Genomic DNA, 19,202 nt, shown 5'->3' on the forward strand with positions numbered 1-19,202 from the left:
GCCAGCCAGACACAGCAAAGCAAGATGTAAAAGCACTGGTAAGTCACAAGCCACATGGCATCTTACAGATTAATAGAAATGGGTTAATTAAGATATAAGAACTAGTTAGCAAGAAACCTGCCACTACAGCCATATTGTTTATAAGTAATATAAATCTCTGTGTGTTTACTTAGGTCTGAATGGCTGCAGGAGCCCAGTGAACACAGGAAAACTCCAACTACAATACATATATCCTTTAAAGAAAAATTTCTCCATGGGCTGACAATGCCCTTTCCAAGAACCAAAGACCAATTAATAAAAACTCCAACACCAGACATATAAATCCCTCCTTTGAGTTGTTTGTTAAGGTTGTGTAAGAGACTCCTAAAACATACAGGCTATTGCTATTGTCCTTGGTTCCCTCAGAGGTAGAAGGCATCTTCCTATTGATGATGACATCATATACTTGAGACAAAGGGCCATTGGTCACTGACCTGGAACTGACAAATTTGTCCATTTCAATTCCTGTCTGAGGAATAGCTTTCATGGTACTGTTCATCCCACCAGTGAGAGTAAGATCACCACCACAATTTGAACCCCATTTGAAGAAAGCTTGGGTGCACTCAAGATCTGACCAGTGACTACCTCCTAAGTTGGGTTAAGGAGCAGCCCCTGTGAGAGCCAAAGTTACATTTTAAGTTTTAATTGTTATGCCTTAGAGGACCATGAAACAAAACAAAACAAATGTCTCTGATCTGTAAGCCCCTTGCCCAAGGACAGATTGCCAGGGGCTGTTGTTTATGTAAGATAACATGCCATATGTTTTCACTCCTCTAAACAAGTTTGATTGACTGCACAGGATGTGCTTGATCACATGTGAGTAGGAAGTACATAGGCAGGAAATACATTGGCATATATGTTTGCCCCTGAATGGACATGTTGGGAAATGCAGTGAATTATGGGTTTTCCTTCCTAAGCCCTTGCAAAACTTGATTCAGGGCCATCTTCTGGAAACCTGGAGATGGACCTGGCCAGAGCCTATCTACCTGGCCAGTATTTAATTGAAGCTTACTTCAAATTTTGCTTTAAACTTTGGCAGTGGTCTTACTTGCAGTCAGTGGGATTAACACCCCAAATCCATTTCTCAGGCCCCTTTTAAGGAATAAAATCACAATTAGTTGCAAAGTAGGTTTACAGAGCAATAAGGAAATACAGAAAAAAAATCTCAAAAAGCATCATATGGTCACCATGTGATTAGGGAGGGCAATTAGAGAGGGTTCAGGCAGGGTAAGCGTATTCCCCAAAGCAAGGCAAGGATATGGATTGGGGAAGGTCAAGTTCTAGGAAACAGAGCAAATCAACTCTTACAGTAAATAGAAAGTTGCTTTTAACAATACAGCATAATGACTCCTGCCTGCAAAATGGAGTCAGGCAGGTTCTTCAGTACCTGAAGGTGCCATGTAAGCTTCCAAAGCAGGAAAGTAACCAACAGTCTTACCCACCCATGACATCTATGAATCACTACAATGACCAGTACAGCATGATAATTGTAAGGTTGCAGTAGTGGCATAATACCTTGGCAATAATCAACAGCTCTTTAATTGGACATAAGACCTGCTCAACAAGAGGACACCATCCCAGATACTGAAAACCTAGACAACAATGCAAGGTTAGTGAAGTAATGGATCTTGGAAGAGAATCTACAGTCACCATTTTACCAAACCATCACAATGTCTAACTACATTCTCAATATTTGTCCTGATAACCACAGATGAGTATTGTCCCTCATCCCCTCATTGAGGCAACCTCTCTTTGATACTGATGGAGCCAGAAAACCACAACTAATCAAAAGTGGATCCTAGTCATGTCTGTAAAACACTCCCATACCTAAGGCTCAGGGAACTTTTCAGAAGAGGTGATGGAATGATTTTAAGTGTCAGAAGATTCTCTAGTTTGCTGTGAGATTTGTGTCTCCTTGGCATGCCAGCAGCTACATTCATAAAATATCAGTCACTTGCCTGCTTAAATGTAAGCTGAGCAAGGACAACAACACTAACCTGGATGAGGAGAAGACCTTGAGGCTTCAACTCTACACAACAAGCTATAAACAAATGAGAACTCTGAAAGTCAGAGAAACATTATTCTCTAGGGAAGAACATACCATTGGTTATCCAATACCCAATGGTCAGCCCTGAAAACATACATACAAATAACATTATACAGACTGAGCAGGTTTTATTTCAGAATATAGATGTGTGTTGGAAAGCTCTATGTCAACTTGACAGAAGCCCAAATCATCTGAGAGGAGGGAACCTCAGTTAAGAAAACGGCTCCTTCAGATCGGGTTGTAGATGTTGGTATTCAGACTTGCACCTGGGGGACCCACCCAGTGTTCCTGACCAAGTCATTTTATATAAAGCTCTCTTTAAGAGGAAAAAAACACTCCCCCATCTCTTCTTCTTCTTCTTCTTCTTCTTCTTCTTCTTCTTCTTCTTCTTCTTCTTCTTCTTCTTCTTCTTCCTCTTCCTCTTCCTCTTCCTCTTCTTATTCTTACTCTCTGTCTCTCTGTCTCTCTCTCTGTCTCTCTCTCTGTCTCTCTGTCTCTCTGTCTCTCTCTCTCTCTGTCTCTCTCTCTCTCTCTCCCCTACTTCCTCCCTCCCTTCTCTTCTCCCTTCCCCCTTTAATAATAACATGTGCCTGCATGGTATGAGTAACTTCCCACCGCACCATGCCACCACCCACAGCGTCTGCATGGAGTGTCCCCCTCACCAGCCAAGGCCTCCTGGTGCCATTTTACAACAGTGGGGAAGTTTGTAGAGCATTTTTTTAATTAGTAATTGATGGGATAGGACCCAGCCCATTGTAAGTTTCCTGGGTTCTATAAGAATACAGGCTGGAGAGGAGCTGGAGAGATAGCTTAGAGTTTAAGAGCACTGACCTCTCTTCCAGAGGCCCTGAGTTCAATTCCCAGCCATATGGTTGCTCATAACCATCTATAATGAAATCTGGCACCCTCTTCTGGCATGCAGGCATATATGCAGACAGAACAGTACAGAACATTGTATATGTATATATATATATATATATATATATATATATATATATATATATATATATAATCTGAAAGGAAAGAAGGAAGGAAGGAAGGAAGAAGCAATCTGAGCAAGACATGGGGGTAAGCCAGTAAGCAACACCCCTTCATGGCCTCTGAATCAGCTCCTGCCTCTAGGTTCCTGCCCTGTTTGAGTTCCTGTCCTAACATCCTTCAATAATGGAATATGATGTGTAGTATAAGTCAAAAAAACCTTCTCCAACTTGCTTATGGTCATGGTGTTTCATCACAGTACTAGCAATCCTAAGATAGTATATAAATATGTGTACATATGCACATGAATTTGAAAGAGCAAGAAGGAGTAGATGGGAGGGTTTGAAGTGCGGAAAGGGAAGGGAGAGTAAATATAATACCAATACATCATTTATATTATATACTATCAGAAATAAAAGAAAAATTAAAACAGTGAATAACACATATTGGAGTATGAAAAAATTGAAGTTGGCTGGGGTGAGAGGTGGGGGTGATTGGGAGAAATTAAAGGAATAAAAAATATAATATAAAACATGAAAATTCTTTGAAAGTAAATTAATTTAAAAATCTGTCACTGTTACACAACATATTCTAAAAATGTGTTTTGTACACAAAAATGAATTGATACCCTAGTTTATTGAACACCTCAGGAATCAGTGTGTGAAGACAGTAAAGGTGTATTAGAAGTGTGATATCCTTCCTGATTCAACTGTTAGGTACATTTGTTGATTTTTCTAGGGCACACACATACATAAATACATACATATATTAATGTGTATGAATACTAACAACAGCTATTTAAGATGCCTGAAACTGTAGGAGTACAAAGCTTACCAAGAACTCTATTTAGATATAAAAAATCTATTCAACTATTTCTCTAATTGAGAAAGAATAATTTTATTAGCAGAAACTTTATAAGAATTTTCGTTGTTAGAAACTGAGAAAGCAGCCATAGATTTTAGAACTATTAACACAGTATGTCTTGATAAACATAAAGTAACAAGAGCTCTCAGCCCCTTGCTTTATGAGTTTCAAGCTGGACACAACTGGTAGTGCCTTGAGTTTCCTAGGTGTGACTATAATAATCATATATTGTTATGAGGTAAACAAACCGAGAGGTCTCTGTTTACTAGAAAAACCAATCTCTGAGGGCAGTTTCCATTCAAGATGAACCTCCATTAACCTTTCCCCAAAGGTCAACCACCTCTGGCAAGGAAGGGTACCTAATTCCAGATCTATCCTCACAGCCTATATCAGTTCAGATCCCCTCCCCTCTGTCACGTAAAACCTGCTTGCTTGCCCACCATGGTACTCTTCTCTCTACCCCCAAAAGATGGCTTTACCAGTTTGATCACCAATAAATCTTATTTTCTGAGCATGAAACAGCCAAATTCAGTAGTTTCTCCATGCCATTGCTTATACAGGATCTTACCCTAGAGGAGGCAGAGGTGAATTGACTATGCTAACTTCAAGAAGGAATCCGTTCAGCAGTGTACAGTCAGCATGTACCACCACATCTTCTTCTAGATGCATCTGTTTCAGAAGTTCAGGTATACTGCTGAGAGTTTCTTGTATGAAATATTTTCCAAGTAACTGCAAGTAGTTGCCTTGAGAAATGACAGCTCAGACCTCTACATAGAGTGAATGATTATAGAAATATCTCAAAAGCCTCAGTTTGTTTCTGCTTACTTTGTACTTGATAATTCCAAACATCTTGACTAAATGGCAACAGGGAAAAGAAAGCTTAGAACTCTAGCTAGATTATCTCTAGAGCCACGGAAGGAAGTTTAACTTTGAAAACATACACATACCTACAAAGGGCAAAGTCTTCTCTCTGAGGAAAATAGTCTGTATATGCGATGATGGGAAAGCAGCTCCAAATGCTGGTAGAAATTGACTCCCATGTCATTTGAGACAGACATTACTAGCATGGGGCATCTGTAAGGGGAGCTCCACTTGAGCCAGAATGTCAGAAATTCTGTCATACAAATGTGACAAATGTGCTTTTCTTTTTTTTTACCACAACAGAAGAATCAGTCAATGATGGCAATTTTGTGAACCACGTTTCTGTTTATTCCCCTAAATTACCTGCAGAGCTCTGTGGGAGAATGAATGATACAGACATTATCTCTTGATTGAAACTCCTTCCTTGAGAATGTGAGCTTTTCTGTCATTTGAAACAGTAAGTTCTTATCTGAGTGGAGATTAGTCACTTTGATGTTCAAATGGAAAAAAAAAGAAAAAGAAAAAGAAAGGCCTGATGGGGCACTGCACAGTGTGGAAACACAGCAGGAGGGAAGCTTGAGAATCATTTTTAATCATAGTTTTTCTTCTAAGTTTTCCTAAAGAAAGTGCAATCCAGGTCTGAGCACCATAGCTCTTTGATAGAATTCTGTCATTAAGAGAGGGAGGAAAGGAGGGAGGAAAATGTACACACACACACACACACACACTCTCACATACACACAAACACACACACACACACACACAGAGAGAGAGAGAGAGAGAGAGAGAGAGAGAGAGAACATTTAGAGTAGTGATGTGAATTGCCTTTGATCATGATTAAGTGTGGGGTAGGAAGTGATTAAATACAGTGGTCAGACAGCAAATCAGGGAAAAATAGACTGTGTGGAGAGATCAAGCTTCCCTCCTCTCTATAGATGATAAGAAAGGAGAAAAGAGCTGTAATCACACTTTAGAACTAGAGTGTGTGTGTGTGTGTGTGTGTGTGTGTGTGTGTATGTGTATGTACAGTCTTCAATTCAATCTGTAAGGAACCCTCAGCCTTCAACTCTTTGTTGCTTTTCTCCCAAAGCATGAAAGAAAGACTAAAGGAATGACTGATATCTTCATTTATGATGAAGAGATTTGGGGAAGCAAATGACTACTATTTGAAGATGTGTACTGGAAACCTTCTTTTAAAGAGCAGGGACATCTATCCTTTGCCCCAACCCATACAGTTAACATTCTGGCAAGGACTTAAAAGGACAGTTCAGCTTGCATGATTGACAGTGTTTTTATTTTCCAAGAAGGGTTTTTTGATGTGGCATATGGAAGTTATTTATTGTTAGGAATGAATGAAGGGAGACTTATGGATGCTGGCTGCCTGGCCAGTCCATAAGTGCAGTGATTAGTGCTTACTCATTGATAGACAGAGAAGCATCATAGAAGATCCTCATAGTTGAGAATCAAGCAGGAAAACTTGACCCAGAAACAGAGTTGGTATAGGAATCCATGCCTCTTAAACAGATTTGAACTGAGGATCATGGTCAAGAAGTATGGAGAGAGGACTGAGAAAAAAAAAATCTCTGAAAATCTATTACTAGTAGACCCTAAGTCATATATGAGAGAGTAAGGCCTTCCACTGACCTTCAATGGTGAACCACAGAAAATAGGACTGGGAATTTCTTGCTCTTGATCTCAGTTGATATACCAGTTCTTGCTCAGGAGAATCTCTAAAGCATACCCTGAATGTCTTCCATTTGTGTCAATAAACTAGCAATGATGAGACCATTATAGCATTCTCTAGTAGTGTTTTAAACAATGTTATTTACTATATTCTAGAAAGTGTATTTGAGAGTACCTAGTCAATAGCAAAGGGACGGGAAAGAAAGAAGGAAAGGGGAGGATTCAATGGAGGAGATTCAATTCAAATGGAGGACTCAGATGAGGAAAATCAATAGCTTTGATGTAATTGTGCTATGTACAGCACACTTAGGAGCAGACCAACTCTATTTACTCACAAACAGCATTTCCCAAGCAGGCCACTTACTTACACTAGCTACAACTTACATCAAACATCTAAGTGCAGTGTGTGAAATCCTGAATGTGTTTGCAGGTCAGTTCCAGCTCCAGGTCATGTTCTTCACTGAGATCTATACTGTAGAGGTAGTGTTAGTGTTCTGCAGAATCCCAGAACCAATGAGCCTGCTGAAAACTCTCTTCATCACACCATATACGTTTCAGATAAAAGAATGTGGTGACAGTTCTACTAGTGAGACTACTGATTTGGAAATTAGGTTGGTAAGTGAAGAAATACATGTCCAATGGTGAAAATGAGAGCTGTTTACCATATATGGATGGGTTGGCCCCCAAATATAGAAGAACAGAACATGCAAACCTAGGATATTCTTGATCTTCATGTAGGGAATCATGCTGATAATCTTATGTTGACCCTTGAGTTCAGTTTCCTCATGAGGCTACAACAGAATCCCATGACTGGAAGGATGTCACATGTGATGTCAAGTGGACCTTTTAGGCAGAAAACAACGGAGCAACTAAAATCTTACAGAACAGAGTGTAGTGAATGGAGTGTACTTGCTTATAAACTAAGTATGTTTTTCTTTTCTTTTTTAATAAACATCAACAATACAGAATTTGTCCAATAACTGAATCTCAATACAATATTGATTGCAATATAGAGAAGGCAACTATATGAACTCATACAAATATTAGTAGCTCTTGTATTCTCCAAAAAGAATTTATGAATTAGAAACATGTTGGCGAGAGTCAGTTTCCAATACTTAGGATCTCTTTCAGTGGATATTTCATCAACTGCTCTATCCAATGAGAAAGGAATTTGGGGAAGGGACTCTATCTCCCTGCTACTTAATCCAGGGTATCAGGCAGTCTTCTTAGACACAGAACTCTGTTGTGGATGCAGAGTGCACACTGACAATTTTTCATTCTTTAGCAAATACACGATGGGAGATGGGAAATCCAAGGGAAGTGACTAAGAAAAAAAGAGGTGCTGTAAAGTGCAAATGTGGATAATAGATGCAAAAAAGCATTTTTAAAGTGCTTTTGAGCTCCTCTTTGGAGAAGGAATAGTGACACCTGGGAAAGTGGTGTTAAATAAATAACTCCATCTAAACCCATCAGGAGCTCAGATGCACGGAGCCCAGATCCACAGAGCTGAATTAATGAGGACATCTTGCTTTAAATCATTTGAAAATCTGGATGCTATTTGTCATTGAAGTGTAACCTAATATATATTTATATATACACGTTATAGCTATAAAATGCTCACCTTCAGATCAAGTGTAATGCAGTGTGTGTGTGTGTGTGTGTGTGTGTGTGTGTGTGTGTGTGTGTGTGTGGTATTTGGATTTCTTCACTCTAGTTCTCTCTGGAGTGCAGACTGTCAGGGCCCTCCTAGACGTACATGGAGAGTAACGCAATTACATGTTTCTTACAAGTGGCATCTGGCAAGCCACTGAAAGATTTCCACTGCTCAGTGGGGTGGCATCTGTCTCTACTCATAGCCCTCAGAGAGTGAGATACTCTAGGTACACAGAGAATTCTAGGCCAGCCTGGGATAACGTCAACCTGTCTCAAAAAAAAAAAAAAAAAAAAAAAAAAATCTGCTAATTTAGAAGGCTTCTGTTTCAACATGGAAACACTGAAACCTGCCCTTTTGCTTCCAAGGGTGGGTGCACAGTCACCACAGTCATCTTCTGCAATCTCCAAATGTGTCATTTCCTTCTCTGATATAGAACCTTTGTGTGTTTACCTGCCCCTCACAAGTGAAATCTAAACATCCCACTTGGTAATTCAAGCATTGTAAGACATAACCCTCTGAGAACCTTCTCTCTGAAAAAGAAGTATGAATTTTAATGTTTGCTACATTTTCATTTTCTCTAGTCTTTCTCTCCTTTGCTTTACAAAATACTATTGTGACAAAAAAAAATATCCCAAGGTTTCATATTTGCAAAAACAAACAAAAATGGCCATGGTGCTCTGCTACTGGTTTTTTTTGAACATTCCTAGAGGAAAGGAAAGAACAGTGTAAGAAGCTTTCCTTTTCAGCAGAAAAGAGTTTGCCACAGGCTTTGCACAGGCATCTATATGCAATTCGCATCTTTGTACTTGATTACGAGATGAAGACAGTTTATACACTATACCTTCACTTGGCTCTCTCACTTTCCTGTGAAGAGTCACGGAAGAGCTCTTTTCCTTAATTAGAGAGAAGATATTGTCAGATCAGAAACTTGTGTCAGAGCTGCCAAGGAAGTGACAGTGACTTGCTCCTTCTGAAGTTGTCTGCCATGTAAGCCTGAGTTTTATCACTGGAATGAAAAATGCCTAAAGCAAAAATTAAGAGAAAAAAATGCCCAAGCAATAGAAAGGAGATTGGTGCAGAAGTGATGAAATCGAGGCTGGAGTAAGCCCCGAGGCTGTGCCAGACTTCCCATCTGTAGCAGGTTGAAGAGATGTGGGCACGATCTGAACTCTGAATGTTGCCTGCTGAGACTTTTTTCCTCTTCTTATTTTTCTGGTTAAAGATCAATTGCAACCTTACACTATGACAGCAGTGTTTCCCTGTATCTGAGATGTGTTGTTGAACTGGGGAAGTGTTCATTTAGAAAGCTAGACTGGCATAGTAACAACATGGAATTAGATTTCCAATATGATACCAAAGGGCCAAGGCCAAGGAAGAGGGGTATGAGGAGAAATTGCCATCTCATGTTCAACTTCCGAATTATGAGTTTCGGGGTTGCTCTAGAACACTTGAATTGTTTTCCTGTTGTCAGTAAAGCCTTTGCTTTCCCTAAATCCTATCTTTGCCTACTATGGTGGTTTGAATAGGAATAACTCCCAGAGACTGACATGTTTAAATGTGTGGTCATTAGGGAGTGTCACTACTTGAGAGGATCAGGAAGTGTGATCATGTTGGAGTAGGTGTGGCCTTGTTAGAGGAAGTTTGTCACTGGGGGTGGGCTTTGAGCTTTCAAATGTTCAAACCAGGTCTTATGGTTGTCTCTCTTCCAGCTGCCTTCCTATATGGATATAGAACTCTCAGCTTCCTCTTCATCACCATGTCTACCTGAATGCCTGAATGCTGCCATGCTTCCTGCAGTGCAATAATGGACTAAACCTCTGAACTGTAAGCCAGCTCCAATTAAATGTTTTCCTTTATCAGAGTTGCCATGTTGGCCCTGCTCTTAAGTGGCAGAAGTTTGCTGGTGTTGGGGACAGAGTCCAGCAGCTAGGACTGAGTGGGCCTAGAGAAGGGACCCAGGAAACAGTATCCAGGGAGGAGTGCATTTTCACTGGCAGGTGGGTCACACACAGGCTCTTGCTCCTGTGGCCTGCTTCTGAGTAGTGGAAGTCAGGGCCTAGCACAGAGGGAAGGACAAGCTGGGACTGAGTGGGTCTGCAGAAGGGACCCTAGGAACAAAATCCAAAGGAGGGGTGCAGTTCCGCTGTGTGGTGGTATTGTGTTCCCCAAAATATTGTGCACCCTAATAAATTTATCTGGGGTCAGAGAACAGACAGCCACTAGATACAGAACCAAAAATGGTGGCTATAAAATGAGTCAGAGCAAACCATAGCAGAAGCTGGGTGGTGGTGGTGCACACCTTTAATCCCAGCACTTGGGAGGCAGAGCTAGGCGGATCTCTGTGTGTTCAAGGATACAGTCAGCATGAAGACACATGCCTTTAATCCCAGGGAGTGATGGCAGAAAGACAAACATATATAAGGCGTGAAGACCAGAAACTAGCAGCATTTGGCTAGTTAAGCATTTGGCTGGCTAAGCATTTTGGCTGGTTAAGCATTCAGGCTTTGGAGTAGCAGTTGAGTTAAGAGCCATTTGGGATGAGGTCTCAGAAGCTTGCAGTCTGAGGAAACAAGACCAGCTGAGGGAACTGGCAAGAACTTTTAAGATTCCTGCTACACCGCTGTCTGGACACTGTTAATATCCTGATCCTGCCCCTTGACGTTACCCTATGCTCTGATGTAAAAGCCTATTCTTAAGGGAAAACTCTGCCCCTTCCTCTCTCTTCTCTCTCTTCTGTTTTCCTCCCATGAGCTGTGCACCTCTCAAACCTCTAGCCCCCCACTAGCTCTCTCTCCTTTTCTCTCTCCCCACTCCTCTGTCTCCCTCTTTCTGACTTTCTGCCTCTTAATCTCTCTATTATAATAAACCATTTCCATGTAGATGCCATGACTGGGTTGTATATCTCCACCAACGGCCCCAATGCCATGCCTACATGGACTGGAACACCTGCCAGCCCACCATTGCATCTGGGCATCCCACAGTGTTCAATTCCTAACAACACCAGTGCAAGAACACATTCAAAAACATAAAGAGCAATGTGGCACCACCAGAACCTAGTGGTTCTACATCAGCAATGCCGAAACACCCTAACATAGAAGAAACAGAAGAAAATGAACTTAAAGAATGACTTTAAGAAGGTGATAGGGGACTTGAAAGCGAAAATGAAAAATTCCTTTAAAGAAATCAAGGAAAAGACCAACAAAAATTAGAACAAATCAATAAATCCCTTAAAGAAAGTCAAGAAAACCAAGTAAAAACAAACAAACAAACAAACAAACAAAGAGGTGAAGGAAACAGTTCAAGACTTAAAACTGAAATAGAGGCAATAAAGGAGACACAAACTGAGGGAATGCTGAAAATGGAAAATCTGAGTAAATGAACAGGAATTACAGATGCCAGCATAACCAACAGAATGCAAAAGATGAAAAAGAGGCTCTCTAGCATTGAAGATACAATAGAGGAAATAGATTCTTCAGTAGAAGAAAACATTAAAGCTAACAAAGTCATAAAACAAAATGTCCAGAAAATCTGGAACACCATGAAAAGAATAATAAGGATAGAAGAAGGAGAAGAATATCAGCTCAAAGGCACAGAGAATATATTCAACAAAATCATAGAAGACTTTCCCAATCTAAACAAGGAAATGCCTATGAAGATATAAGACACTTACAGAACACCAAATAGACTGGATCCCCAAAATTTCCCCCTACCACCTGATAATCAAATCACTAATCATACAGAATAAAGAAAAATATTGAGCTGCAAAGAAAAAGGGACAAGTAACATATAAAGGCAGTCCCATCAGAATAAACCTGTCTTCTCAGTGGAGACTTTGAAAGCCAGAAGATCCTGGACAGATGTTATGCAGACACTAAGAGACCATGGATGCCAGCCCAGACTATTATACTAAGCAAAACTCTCAATTGCTATAGATGGAATAAACAAGCTATTCCATAATAAAACCAGATTTAAACAATACCTACCCACAAATCCGGCCCTACAGAAAGCACTGGAAGGAAGAATCCAACCTAAGGAAGTTAGATGCACCCATGAAAACACAGGCAATAGCTAATTCTGTACCAACAAATCCCAAAGAAGGGAAACACACAACTTACCATCAAAAAAAAATAACAGGAATTAACAATCACTAGTCATTAATATCAATGGGCTCAATTTGCCTATAAAAAAAGACACAGCTAACAGAATGGACATGAAAACAAGATCCATCCTTCTGCTGCATACAAGAAATACACCACAACCTCAAAGACAGACACTACCTCAGAGTAAAGGGTTGGGAAAATTATTTCCAGTCAAATGGACTTAAGAAGCAAGCTGGTGTAGCTATCCTAATATCTAACAAAATAGACTTAAAACTAAAATTAATCAAAAGATATTGGGAAGGGCAGTTCATATTCACCACAGGAAAATTCCAGGAAGATGAAGTCTCAAATCTGAAATTTATGTCCCAAATACAAGGGCACCCACATATGTAAAAGAAACATTACTAAAGCTTCAATTGCACATCAAACCTGACACACTAATAATGGGAGAATTCATCTCCCTACTCTCACCAACAGACAGGTCTGCCAGACAGAAACTTAGTAGAGAAATAAGGGAACTAACACACATTATGACTCAAGTGGACTTAATAGACATTTATAGAACATTCTATCGAAAACATAAGAGAATATACCTTCTGCTCAGCACCCCATGGAACCTTCTCTAAAATTAACCACATACTCAGTCACAAAGCAGATCTCAACAGATACAAAATTTGGAATGACCTCCTGGAATTTATCAGACCACCAAGGCTTAAAGTTAGAATTCAACAGCAACACAAATTACATAAAACCTACAAACTCATGCAAACTGAGTAATGTTCAACTGAATCACCACTGGGTCAAGGGGAAAAGAAAGAAAGAAATTAAAGACATCCTAGAATTCAATGAAAATGAATGTAAAACATACCCAAACTTATAGGACACTATGAAAGCAATACTAAGAGGAAAGTTCATAGCTCTAAATGCCTACATACAGAAGCTGGAGAAAAATCATACTAGTGACTTAACAGCACACCTGAAAGCTCCAGAAGAAAAAGAAGCAAACTCACTCAGGAGGAGTAGATGCTAGAAAATAATCAAATTGAGGGCTGAAATCAATAAAATAAAAACAAAGAAACATTACAAAGAATCAATGAAACAAAGAGTTTTTTTTGAGAAAAGTCATCAAAATAAACAAACTCTTCTCCAAACTAACTAAAAGGCAAAGAGAGAACATCTAAATTAACAAAATCAGAAATGAAAAGGGAGACATAACAACTGACAACAAGGAAATCCAAAGAATCATCAGATCATATTTCAAAAACCTGTACTCCACAAAATTGGAAATTCTAAAACAAATGAACAATTTTCTTAATAGGTACCACATACTCAAATTAAATCAAGACCAGATAAACAATTTAAGTAGACCCATAATTCCTATGGAAATAGAAGCCATCATTAAAAGTCTCCCAAACAAACAAACAAACAAAAAACCTCAGGGCCAGATGGTTTCAGTGCAGAATTCTATCAGAATTTCAAAAAAAAAGAGCTAATACCAATACTCCTCAAATTATTCCACACAATAGAAACAGAAGGAACACTGCCAAACTCTTTCTATGAAGCTACAGTTACACTGATACTCAAACCACACAAAGATGCAACAAAGAAAGAGAATTACAGACCAATCTCCCTTATAAACATTGGTACAAAAATACTCAACAAAATGCTGGCAAACCAAATCCAAGAATACATCAAAAACATCATCCACCATGATCAAGTAGGCTTCATCCCAGAGATGCAGGGATGGTTCAACATTGAAAATTTATCAATGTAATACACCATATAAACAAACTGAGGGGGAAAAACATGATTATCTCATTAGATGTGGGAAAAAAACTTTGACAAAAATCCAACACCCCTTCATGATAAAGGTCTTGGAGAGAACAGGAATACAAGGAACATAACTAAACATAATCAGGCAATTTACAGCAAGCTGACAACCAATATCAAATTAAATGGAAGGAAACTTGAAGTGATTCCATGAAAATCAGGAGCAAGACAAGGATGTCCACTCTCTTCATACCTATCCAATATAGTCCTCAAAGTTCTAACTACAGCAATAAGACAACAAAAGGAGATCAAGGGGATACAGATTATAAAGAAAAAAGTCAAACTTTTGCTATTTGCAGATGATATGGTAGTATACATTAAGTGACCCCAAAAATTCTCCCGGGGAACTCCTACAACTGATAACATCTTCAATAATGTGCCAGGATACAAGATTAACTCAAAAAATCAGTAGCCCTCCTATATACAAATGATAAATGGGCTGAGAAAAAAATCAGAGAAACATCACCCTTTACAATAGTCACAAATAATAAAATACCTTGTGGGTAACTCTAACCAAACAAGAGAAAGACCTGTGTGACAAGAACTTTAAGTCCTTGAAGAAAGAAATTGAAGAAGCTATCAGAAAATGGAAAGATCTCCTATGCTCACGGATAGGTAGAAACAACATAATAAAAATAGCAATCGTACCAAAAGCAATCTACAGATTCAATGCCATCCCCATCAAAATCCCAACACAACTCTTCACAGACCTTAAGAGAACAATACTCAACTTTATAGGGAAAAACAGAAAAACTATGATATAGAAAACAATCCTTTACAATAAAGCAACTTCTGGAGGCATCACCATCCCTGACTTCAAGCTCTACTATAGAGCTATAGTAATAAAAAACAGCTTGGTATTGCCAAAAAATCAACATGTAGACCAATGAAATTGAATTGAAGATCCTGACATTAATTTTTACACCTATGTACACCTGATTTTTGACAAAGAAGCCAAAACTATACAATGGAAAAAAGAAAGCATCTTTAACAAATTGGTGCTGGCATAACTGGATGTCAACATGTAGAAGATTACAAATAGATCCACATCTGTCACTGTGCACAAAACTCAAATCCAAGTGGAACAAAGACCTCAACATAAATCCCGCTACATTGAAGCTGATAGAAGAGCAAGTGAGAAGTAGCCTTGAATATATTGGCACAGGAGAACACTTCCTGAATATTACACCAATAGCACAGACACTGAGAGCAACAATAAATTAATAAATGGGACCGCCTGAAACTGAGAAGCTTCTGTAAGGCAAAAGACCCCATAAATAAGACAAAATGACAGTCTAAAGAATAGGAAAAGATCTTCACCAACCCCATGTCTAACAGAAGGCTGATCTCCAAAATGTATTTTTAAAAAAACCCTCAAAAAATTATACAGCAAAATACCAAATAATCCAATTAAAAAATGGGCTACAGAATCTAAACAGAGAATTCTCAACAGAAGAATCCCAAATGGCCAAAAGACATTTAAAGAATTGCTCAACATTCTTAGTCACCAGGAAAATGCAAATCAAAATGTCTCTGAGATACAATCTTACACCTGTCAGAATGACTAAGATCAAAAATACTGTCGACTGGAGAGGATGTGTAATATGGAGAACATTCCTCCAGTGTTGGTGGGAGTACAAACTTGTATAGACACTCTGGAAATCAGTATGGCGGTTTCTCAGAAGATTGGGAATCAATCTACCTCAAGACCCACTGATACCACTCTTGGGCATATATCCAAGGGATGCTCAATTATACCACAAAGACACTTCCTTAACTATGTTCATAGCAGCATTATTCATAGTAGCTAGAACCTGGAAGCAACCTAGATGGATAAAGAAACTGAAGAATTGATAAAGAAAATGTGGTACATATACACAATGGAGTATTACTCAGCTGTAAAAAGAATGACATCATGAAACTTGCAGGCAAATGGATGGAACTAGAAAATATCATCCTGAGTAAGGTAACTCAGACTCAAAAAGACAAACATAGTACACGTTCACTCAATCTTCTTTTTTCTTTTCTTTTCTTTCTTTCTTTCTTTCTTTCTTTTTTTTTTTCTTTCTTTCTTTTGAGACAGGGTTTATCTGTGTAGCTTCGTGTCTTTTCTGGAACTCACTCTGTAGACCAGGTTGACCTTAAACTCACAGAGATCTACCTATCTCTGTCTCCCAAGTGCTGGGATTGAAGGAGTGCACCACCACTGTCTGGCACATATTCACTTGTAAGTGGATATTAGAGGTAAAGCAAAGGATAATCAGACTACAACTCACAGCTCCAGAGAAGCTAAGAAAGAAGGAGAATCCTAAGAAAGACATACAGGTCACCTTGGGAAGGGGAAACAGAGGAGCTCTCCATGAGTAAACTGGGGAAGAAGAGGTGCAATAGAGGGGAGGGGATGGAGGATTAGAACATGAAGATTGGGATGGTCAAGATGGGGGAGGGATAGAGTGGGAGAGCAATGAAAGAGATATCTTGAATGAGGGAGACGTTATGGGGTGAGGAAGAAACATGGTGATGGGGAAATTCCCAGGATTTCACAAGTATGACCCCAGATTTGACTATAAGCAATAGTGGAGAGGGTGCCTAATCTGGTCTTCCCTGGTAATCAGATTGGTGAATAACCTAACTTTTACCATAGAGCCTTCATCCAGTAACTGAAGAAAGCAAATTCAGAGATCCACAACTGCTGTGGATATCACTCTGTATAAATAAAATGGTGTTTGGCCAGTGGCCAGGCAGGAAGTATAGGCGGGACAAGAGAAAAGAGAATTCTGGGAAGTAAAGGCTGGGTGGAGAGATACTGCCAGCCGCCGCCATGACAAGGAGGATGTAAGGTACTGGTAAGCCATGAGCCACGCGGCAAAGTATAGATTAATAGAAATGGGTTAATTTAAGATAGAAGAAGTAGATAACAAGAAGCCTGCCACAGCCATACAGTTTGTAAACAATGTAAGTTTCTGTGTGTTTACTTGGTTGGGTCTGAGTGACTGTGGGCCTGACAGGTTAGAGAGATTTGTCCTGACTGTGGGCCAGGCAGGAAAACTCTAACTACAAATGGCACCCAACGTGGGGCCCGAACCCACGACCCTGGGATTAAGAGTCCCATGCTCTACCGACTGAGCTAGCCGGGCTTTGTAAAGGCTTTACCACATTGATTACATTCATAGGGCTTCTCTCCACTATGTGTCCTTTCATGCATTTGAAGAGTACTGTTTTGAGCAAAGGCTTTACCACACAGATTACAATCATAGGGTTTCTCTCCAGTATGTTTTCTTTCATGTATTTGAAGATGACTGGGCTTTGTAAAGGCTTTACCACATTGATTACATTCATAGGGTTTCTCTCCAGAATGTGTTCTTCTATCTAATTGTAGAATTTTCCAATGAGTAAAGGCTTTGCCACTTTGATTACATCCATAAGTTTTTTTAAATAACCTGTGTTGTGCAAAGATTTTACTACATTGATTATATTCATAGGATTTCTCTCCTGTATGTGTTTGTTCATGCCTTTGAGGATGACTATGACATTTAAAGCCTTTACCAAATTCAGTATATTCATGTGATTTCTCTGTAGTATGACTTCTTTTATGCCTATAGCAATGAGGTTCATATAGGTCTCCAGCATCACATCTTTGTAGAGATTCTTCTGAGAAGGATCCATAAATGCCCACTCTTCCTGAGTGATATCGACATGTGCATCATTATAGGTCACTGCATTCATATTGTGGATTTCCAGCTTGGCCATGCTCTCTGTTCAGCTCCTGGAAGCAAAACTCACACTTCACAGCAAAGAAAACTACTCGAGACAGTTTGTCTTCAAAGCCAAGCCTGAAGCTGGTAGCTGGAAAGACCCTACACAACTTCTGATTAACAGGTAACCTGGAGAGCCTAATTAGATAGTGAGTCTTGACTGAATAGAGCATCCCCCAATAAGGTCCCAATAAGCATCAGGCCAAGCTCTGGGAATCCAGTTGAAGAGAGGGAAGAAGGATTATATGAGCAAGGGGGATCAAGATCAGGACAGGGAAATCTTCATAGACAACTAAACCAAGCTCATAGGAATTCATGAACTTTAGACCAACATCTGTGGAGCCTGCATGGGACTAGACTAGATCCTCTGCTTACAGGAGACAGTTGTATAGCTGGGTCTGTTTGAGGGGCCCCTAGCAGTGTGACCAGGATCTATCCCTGGTACATGAACTGGCTTTCTGGATCCTATTACCTATGGTGGGACACCTTGCTCACCCTTGAGGCAGTGGGAAGGGACTTGGTTCTGCCTCAGCTAAATGTACCAGGCTTTGCTATCCCCCTATGGGGGAATTTACTCTTTTGGAGGAGGAGATGAGAGGTAGTTTGGAGCAGGGGGAGGTTGGAGCGAGTGGGAGGAGGGATGAGAGTGGGATCTATGGTTGGTATATAAAATGAATAAAAATATTTCTTGTGTAGCAGTCTAGTCATCTTTGTTTTACATCTAGTATCCTCCTATGAGTGAGTACATACCATGTTTGTCCTTCTGAGTCTGGGTTACCTCACTCAGGATGATTTTTTTCTAGATCCATCCATTTGCTTGCAAACCTCATGATGTCATTGTTTTTCTCTACAGAGTAGTTCTCCATTGTGTATATGTACCATATTTTCTTTATCCATTCTTCAGTTGAAGGGGAACTAGGTTGTTTCCAGGTTCTGGCTATTACAAACAATGCTAGACTGCTACACAACTCCAGGGAGGCTACCTAGAAAACAGGACCCTAGGAAAGACAGAGGGATCACCCAATGACAGAGAAATGGATGGGATGTACATGAACAACCTGGACAACAGTGTGAGTAAATGAAGGGCAAGACTGGAGGGAAAGAAAGCTTAGGGGATCAGGAGATCCCAGCTGGATCAAGAAAGAAGGGATAACAGACCATGATAAATGATGACCACATGAGAACAGGAATAGGCAGAGTGCTGGAGAGGTCCCCAGAAATCCACAATGATACATCCTCTGTAGACTGCTGGCAATGGTCAAGAGAAAGCCTGATCTGACCTAGTCTGGTGATCAGATGGCCAAACACCCTAACAGTCCAGCTGGAACTCTCATCCAATAACTGATGGAAGTGGATGCAGAGATCCTCAGCCAGGCCCCAGGTGGAGCTCC

General features: G+C 39.8%; 1 non-coding gene and 1 pseudogene across 1 annotated transcript; both read right to left on the minus strand.

Annotated features, from left to right (window-relative positions):
* Positions 1-14,273: 14,273 nt before the first annotated feature.
* Positions 14,274-17,782, minus strand: LOC118594954 (annotated as a pseudogene).
* On the minus strand, positions 17,121-17,193 carry Trnak-cuu. Its single transcript has one exon. It is a non-coding gene; the product is annotated as a tRNA-Lys (tRNA).
* Positions 17,783-19,202: the final 1,420 nt, after the last annotated feature.

This window comes from Onychomys torridus, chromosome 13 (genome assembly GCF_903995425.1).
Source record: "Onychomys torridus chromosome 13, mOncTor1.1, whole genome shotgun sequence".
Classification (NCBI taxonomy): domain Eukaryota; kingdom Metazoa; phylum Chordata; class Mammalia; order Rodentia; family Cricetidae; genus Onychomys; species Onychomys torridus.